Source organism: Plutella xylostella, chromosome 25 (assembly GCF_932276165.1).
Source record: "Plutella xylostella chromosome 25, ilPluXylo3.1, whole genome shotgun sequence".
Lineage (NCBI taxonomy): Eukaryota > Metazoa > Arthropoda > Insecta > Lepidoptera > Plutellidae > Plutella > Plutella xylostella.
In genome coordinates this window covers 1994154-2002575 of record NC_064005.1, presented here as the reverse complement: position 1 = coordinate 2002575, position 8422 = coordinate 1994154, and the positions used below count along the sequence as shown (strand labels likewise).

The 8422-nt window shown below is 36.3% G+C and overlaps 1 long non-coding RNA gene across 1 annotated transcript; it reads right to left on the bottom strand.

Moving 5' to 3' along the window:
* Window positions 1-543: 543 nt before the first annotated feature.
* LOC125490617 lies at window positions 544-2310 on the bottom strand. Its single transcript, XR_007267794.1, has 2 exons — window positions 2079-2310; window positions 544-1497 (listed from the first exon to the last, which is right to left on the bottom strand). It is a non-coding gene; the product is annotated as an uncharacterized LOC125490617 (long non-coding RNA).
* Between the last annotated feature and the right edge of the window lie 6112 nt (window positions 2311-8422).

The window sequence follows — 8422 nt, the reverse complement described above, 5'->3', positions numbered from 1 at the left end:
CTATACTGGGTGGAACCGACAGATTGTGGGTAGAGACAGGTAGTGTTGATGTTGATTTTGTGAGGTTCATATCCTGGGGGATATTTTCCAAATAAAACCAGGGAGCTGATGTTCACCGAGTGCACTTGTCTTTATTTTCAGAATGGCCGACACATGAAAGAAAGAAAGAAAAAGGCATTTATTTCGTCCAAGACACAAAACATATAAATAAAAAAATACACTAGGTTCCAAAGTGTCTCAAACAAAATGGTCACCGTCTCAACATAATGTCACAGAAGCCTGTGACGCTGATTTTCATCAGGTGGGCGCGAGTCGTGCTCGGTGCAGTGTAAAAAAATATTATAATACTTAATTTATATCTTAGAATAAACAGGATGGCTTAACACAACTAGGTAAACACACACAGTTAAGTAACATACCAAAAGAATAGTAATGCATAACAACAATATAAAAATAAATAGACATACAGTTTACAAATTATTAAACGACAGTTTTAGACGGGGTACAAGCAAATTCAAAATAATAAATATGACTTGGCATATGTTGCGGAATGTGACGTATTACAAAGTTTTTGAAGGGATAGAAGGTATTTTTTAAGAAGACATTTAAAAGAACTTTTGATTTTAGCTCGTCTAATTGGTGGAGGTAAATTGTTCCAACACATATGCTACCCTCAATCAATATTGATAACTCACTAAGCATACCCTACAGATGTGATGGGCGCTGTTTTATTCAGGTTTTTTTCCTTCACCGTAAGAGCGATGGTAGGTATACATTATACATAAATTCCAAAGAATTAATTAGTAAATATCAGAGTCGGGAATCGAACCAGCATCTCTGGCGTGACAAGCGGGCGCTTACCCGACTCAGCTACCACCACTCCTTTATAGATTTACTCCATAAAGATACACTCAAAACTTATAAACAAAGAAGCGTGAGAGGTTGGTTTATGTTCACAGTTGGTTTATGTGAAATTTAGAGCAGCCTGTATACAAAAACGTGCATTTTTCAGCAATCACCCTCACGAGACACATCTCCTCCCCACACTTCATTCGGTTTAAAAATATTCAGAATTAAATTCACATAAACTCAAATGTATAGGTTTATTGCTCATAAAAATGTTCATAATTCAGATAAAGATAAAGATAAAAGATAAAAAATCATTTATTGTAAATACTACCTGTATATATGTATACATATACCCAGATGAAATAAATCTATGTAATAATATTTACTTAACAAAGTATACTTAGTAACAATTTTTTATTAAAGCAGTCCGTCACATACAGCAACACAACTACTCTTGTCTTCATACTCTGAATAGCTGTCCCCCCCGTCCCCTCCTTCTCCCCCGCCTCCGCCGCCGCCGCCACCGCCACTGCCGCCGCCACCGCCGCCGCCGCCACCGCTGTCGCCACCGCCACCGCCGCCGCCGCCGCCGCCGCCATGCTTTTTGTGTTTTTTGGCGCTTGTCAACGTAGCAAATGCTATCACAATCTGGAAAGAGGCACATCGTCAGAATCTGCTAGGTACTTAATTAATTATCCTGGGCTACACTAATTGTGAAAGAAGAGACAAATTTGAGTCAGATTGTAATCCTAGATTATGGTTTATCTGGGCGGCTTTACTGCTAGCGGACCACCATCGAAACATTTGCAACTGATTTGCAATCAACAATCCATAAGCAGCTCAGTGGGCCTGTCAACCATCTGTCAAATCTATAAGTTATGTCCGATTGCAACGCTGCTTATGGGTTGTAGATTGCTAATGTTCAATCGTGGTAGCTTCATACCTGGATGCCTTTTATTAGAACTGTGGGGATACCACTACCGAAAATTAGCAATTAACAATTCTTACCTAAGCACCGTCGATCGTTGTAAAATCTGGCGTAACTTCTATGGCTCTGACACCTGTCTCACAGGCAAGCGACGCTGCTTATGGATTGTTGCTTTTATTGCTAAAGTATCGGCAATGGTAAGGTGGCTGATTAAGCAGGCCGATGGTAGGGATAGATGGAAGACACAGGAAGAGAACTTTGCCCACCCCTTTAGTAAAAAAAAGTTCAGAAGCTTACTTACCACGAAAATAAACAGTAGCACAGTTGTAAATTTCATGTTTTTATATTTTTTTTCTCTGATATTTAGTTTTGTTTTTATTTCACTGAGTTACATATATTTTTTGTTTTACATTCTGTGTGTAAGTACATACTTATTTAATTGCACTAATGCTTACAAAGCAAATGCAAGTACCACTAGGTAATTATTTTAATGAATGCATTTATTTGTACAACTGTTGGCCTGGAATAACCGTGTATTTATTTGTTTATTATAAATATCTATCTACGAGTATGTGCTCAGCTGCATTTTATGTTAATCTACTGAACATAATATGTGTACTGTTTTTAAATATAATATAATATATTTTTTATAATGACCTAATGTAAAAAAACAGTAACAAAAAAACAAGTGAGTTCTTGAACTACATGCCATACCAACAAAAACTGTCGATTTGTATTTTAAAAAAATATATAAAAAGTACATATTTTTTACAAACGATGCCAAATATTTCTACCTACCTATATCTTTCAAAATCTCTGACCACCAAGGCAAACGAACATAAAATCATCAGATATGGCCCCAGCGAAAAATGGAATAGAAAAATACTGTGGATGGAAAAAATACAAATTGTTTTTTCTCCCACAAGTTTTAGGGGGAAGAAAAATAACTCTAGACAAGGGTTTACGCTACTAATTTATAATATCCCACCCTTGTATTATTTATGCAAATTTATTACTGCATAATAGGGATGTTCCGCATCTAAGATCTAATCGCCAAAGATCCAGATTTTTGAAAATAAATTACCTATCGACTTTCAAAATTTTATTTAAAAGTTCTTATTTCAACATTATATTATACAATAAAAACACCGTCAACGAACCAATGTTAATTAGGTAGGTACTTAGTGATTTCCCGTAGGAACTTTACAAGAAAGTTTTTTTCTTAGTTTATTTCTAGTTATGTTTATAATTAGTGTTTGAAGGATTTGTGCTTATACAATATACAGTAGTATTTTTCAAAACGAACGCAGAATCGAAGACAATGTTTGTCCCATCCCTAGTAAGCCGGGAAATCTTCCTATTCATTAGAAAAATGAGTTTTCGTACCGGCTCTTCAGCTAATTGCATTCGAGCCACTAAATTTTAAAATTTCTCGCACTTCTTTGCTAAATTAAAATTTGTTTCATTTTAAATTGAAAATGAAATAAATAATCTAGCGAAGAAACATCTCTAGGTAAATTTTCTGTAGTTTTATTCAATTTCGAATGTCTATCTAGTTTTCTTACTTTATTTCGTTGGCGAAGGTTTTTGACTTCAATATAAATTAAGTTAGTCTTATAAAACATAAGTTTGTTTTTATTTAGTCTCAACATTTATTCAATCAGACTTACCTTATTCTAACGAGAAAAAACTTTAAATTATATTATATACCTACCTCTAGTTAACTATAATCTTAGAACCTTCAAAATGTATGTATTGTACCCCTTCTATTACGGTGTTTACTGAAGCATTAAAATTCTTGGTTTGGGCATGTCATGAGAAGAGAAGATAACTATGTGACAAAGAAAGTGTTAGAAATGAGACCAGCACGCGTAGCACAGAATGGCTGTGACAAGATATAAATGACAGCTAGTTGCAACAAATTGTGTGATACCAGTTGTCCTCACAAACGCTAACATAGCCAACACGAAATAATCACTACAAGATTTGAGTTCCAATTTTGACAGCGAGATTTGAAGTTTTGTCTTATTTCCTAACATGGGTGTACCAATTTGTCCACTGAAGGAAGGCGTAAGAGGGGAAGACCAAGAAAGACGTGGTTTGATTGTGTGAAAGAAAATATGAGAGAGTGTGGAGTGAATGAGGGTATGACAGAGGATAGGGTAAATGGCGTGACATGACGAACAAAGCCGCCCCTAAATAAGGAAAAGGCTAGGAAGAAGGAGAAGAAGAAGACTGAAGCATTAAAATATAATATTATGTACCAATATTTGAACCAATGCGGAAAGGATATACCCGAATTAAATACATTACACTCATGATCAATGATAAAGTTCCTGTCACATATGAAACGTCAATGACAGGTGGAACTTTTTCATTGTACGTGACGTGAGTGTATATACCTATAATTACTAAGAGCATGCCTTTATTACTAACCTACATTTCGAGAAGTACCCATTCATGCTTATAACTTGAAAGAGAATACTTTTAAGCTTCCAACTTCAAATATAACCCAAGGACTGTTCAGTCGAAAAAACACAATTTTCATCTTAAAACGAGAGTGACGCTCTGACGCTATCAAATTTTATCCAAGCTCAGCCCTATTTAGAACTGAACCTTCAATTATACGACGCAAAGTAGATTTTCCTTCACCACAGCTCGTAAGCAAGGAATTGGTAAATAAGATATCGGTCAAGTGTGAGTCGCACTTGCATTAGAAGGGTTGTGCTCAATATATTTATAAATAGGGTAGTTAGTAGGTGCATTACTGCAACCACTGTATGTTAGTTTTAAATAAATAAAGTTGAGCATATTATAACCTGTTCATCTTCGTAGTGTGCCAGTAACTCCCAGCACACCAGGGGTTTGTTACTGAGGTGAAAGGATTGGCCAGTCAGACTGTGCTGGAAATTGTCATTGAACCTTTAACAGATAATGTAAGTATGCAGATGAAAGAAGAAAACAAACTTTTTTCGTTTTCACTAAGACTTACACTTGAGGCAGCTCCTTGCGTTTAACCCGTTGATAGACTTGAAATTGAGAGATGACGGAGGTTAGGGTTCCATTGAAAAACTGAGTACGGAACCCAAAAAGTATGTTTGACAACATCATTGCTTAGAAGTTTCAACAACTTTGAAGAATGCCAGAACCTTTGTGAATATGCCGCCGGCTATTTCTTTTGTGCAAATGGAAAAAGTTTGATGGTATGAGCAATGTTCTGTCACCCTGTGATGGGGATTTTATATTTATTTACACCCCGTATATAGCATCAGTTCAAATTGTGATCTGTGGAACAAGTTATTGTGTTTTCATTTGTTTTTGATGACGGGCAATTTCATTTTTGCGGTGGAACTTTTAGGTTATTGTATTTTGTTATACCGTACTTAGCCAAGCCTCACAATACAGTCTGCAACGCAGACATCTGCCCCCCATTGAAGTTTTTCCAAGCATTTTGCCTGCCAAGAATCTGGGGGCACGGCAGTGCCCCCACCAAGTCGAGAAAAAAAGCGGCACGGCCGTACCATCCTTTTCTCGAAGCAATTCAGGCCATTTTCGACCCCATGTAACTTCGTTGTGGATAAAACTAGAAGACTGAATTTCCACTAACCATGCAGGCATTGTAAAGACCTGGTATATTTCAAATTTCATTCAATTTGAACCAGTAGTTTAAAATTATAACGGGTCAAAGTTTCTTAACTTTGTCACTCACTGACTTACTCACCGATCATAAAAATTCTAAGGCACTTCTAGCAGACCTAGAAGCTTCAAATTTGGAATATAAGTAGTGTTTGGTGTATGAATCAAGGAAAAACTAAAATATACTTGGTCATCGGACTAAATAATTTAATTAACACGTGTTTCGATGCGATGGCCGAGTCAATATATTTACTTATATAAAACATTAAAGTTTTTTTTTAAGATTGAGATGCGTGCGTGGATAAGACTTGGTAGGTATTACATGGATCTCACAACTTTTTACCGTAGAACAACTGAGTTACGAGACTTGTTTTTTTTGACAAGTATTGTTTTTGATGGGATTTTGTTAGACTGGTACCTACATCCAGCAAAAGAGCTACATGCACCACCCATGAATCTCATCAAGATCGAACTGTTTGTGCTGGTGCACACATAACATACCTACATTGCTTACTGTACATGGCGCATCTCAGCAAAGTAAACGTAAATTGAATTACTTAGGTGCCTGTGGCCGTACCACAAATCTCGGCTCCACTGTCCAGTAACCTTATTGCCGGCTGCAAGTGTGGCGGGGTTTACCATACCATGAATAAGCGATGCCGCCGACAATCGATTTACAGCCGCTCAAGCCAAAGACGGTGTTCACGCTTCGGTTTACGAGCCGTGGATGTGTGCTACCGTAGTCTACTGTAGGTTCCTATAGTCAATGTATACTATTACTACAAAATTTATGCCTAGTTTCACCATAGTCTGTTAGATTATTAACACCCCTGTTATTATACGTCTCATCTCCATAATTAAATTCATGACAGATATGTCAAAAGTCAAAAGAAATCCCTTGTTATGATCTAACAGACTATGGTGAAACTAGGCCTTAACATGCTAAATTATGTTAAGTTTGTCGTATGATTCGTTAAAAAAAACAGTATTTTAACACGAAATAAATGGTGTGTCAAAAGAAGCGTCTGGACAAATAACACCACTTTCTTCTCCTAGTCTCTTATTTGGATTAGTTTAGCCAGAAGATTTGTGACTTTATTCATTTTTAAAATGGTTTATTTATTTATTTAAATAAGGAACATCATCAGTTAACACAGCAGACATAACACTAACAGTTACATAACATAACACGACATACTTAGACAAAATGCACACAGTTTTTGGCATTTGTAATCTAAGGTTTTGGAGCCTTTATGTTACTGCCGGAGCGATAATATTATGTCACTCTCCAAAGATCAAAAGCGATAAAGCTACGACTCAAAATCCCCATTCGGCTATGGCTGCCACACATAAGTACATATCTATATAAATATTGGACCCTAAAATCCTTTGTCAGGATCTTCAATTATTAATTTGTGTTTTACTATGGTTTATTCATATCAGATCTCGTCAAAGTACATAAACTGTAGGTACTTGGTTTAATGAAAGGGTGGGTCATGTCTGGAAGCTTTGATTAAACACCCCATGTATAATGTTTACATAAATATGTTGTATGTATGTTTGATATACAGTGTGTAGCAAAAGTGGTATACTTAGCCGGAAAGGGTTGCTCAGCTCTTATGGAAAATCATTCATTTTGATGAACGGCTTTTGGAAAATTGCGAAAGCTTCTCCATAGAAAATTGTCACGTTTCCAAACAGTTTCTATGGAGAGGCAATCGTATTTCTTCTCTAATTTCTAAACGTCCCTTTTTCAGTCAAGGATTTAAAAAATACTAAGGACAAGATGGCAAAGCCTCTTTCAACTGAATATGTCTGTTATGAAGAGTTTTTTATTTGCTTACCTGAGTCACCAGACATATTAGCTGAGCCAACGCAAATGTTGGGGTGAAGTATGAAAGAGAACCAGCAGATATGAAAACGAAAGGTTATGTTTGCGCAGATATGTATCAAAGAGTCTTAATTTCGTGACTGTACGAGTTTCTTATTTGTTTTGTTTAAGGGGGAGTAGCTTGGGTATCTATGTTACCGTACTGCCACCGACACGTTAGCAATCGGAAAATCCTTAAGCAGCATCTCTTATCTTTTAAACAGCATACATATAATTTCAAAGATGGCTCAGGTTATCAATTTAACAGCTCTTAAACATCTTTAGTTGAAGGCATCAGCCTAAACGGCCTTTCCCAAGGACCTTAAGCAAAGCAGGTAAAATGTCTGTATGAAGAAGCTCGAGAGAAATAACTCACTTTTACTTATTATATATAGTAATAAAATTTTGCTTCGCTTTTCCGACGAAATTCATCCCCTTCATTTGTCTATCCTTACCTACTATCCCCTTCCTATCACTCTCCCTTTCCCAACTACGGCTACCCCTTCACGTGAAATTCCGAGTCCAACATATCCAAATAAAACCTCATGTCTTTACAGGTAGGTATGAAAAATTGCGTTTAAAAAAAAAGAAGACAGCCCCTTAATACCTTTCCAGCCAGAACTATAACCCCATAATCCAACATTGACCTGACGACTGAGGACCAAGGTCCCTGGAGGTAACACCGTAATGAGAATTCTTTGGACCCCACCAGTTCATTCTTAATGGGCACACATTTGTTAACGTCTAAAACGAGACGTATTTTTGATACAAGGGTCTGTTTGGCAAATGAGTCGCAATGAAAGGGTTGGGTTTGTAGGGTGACTGTTTGGTTGGGTTTTATTGGGACAATGGACGTTAGATTTTAAATACAATAAAGTTAATATAATAATTATGACAATTAACTAACAAGAAAATCAGACTCTAAAAAGTGGAGCAAGAAAATATTCTCGTGATCTAGGTATGTCGGTATTCAGAGGATAGTCGTAACAATGTTTTGTTTACAGATTATATAAGTACCTAATATTTCTATACCCGATATAACAATAGGTACCTAAGTGTATACAATAAAGATAATTTAATGAAAAAGTACAGTCAGCTGTATAAGTAGCTATACACTTTTATACTTTGTTAAAATACCT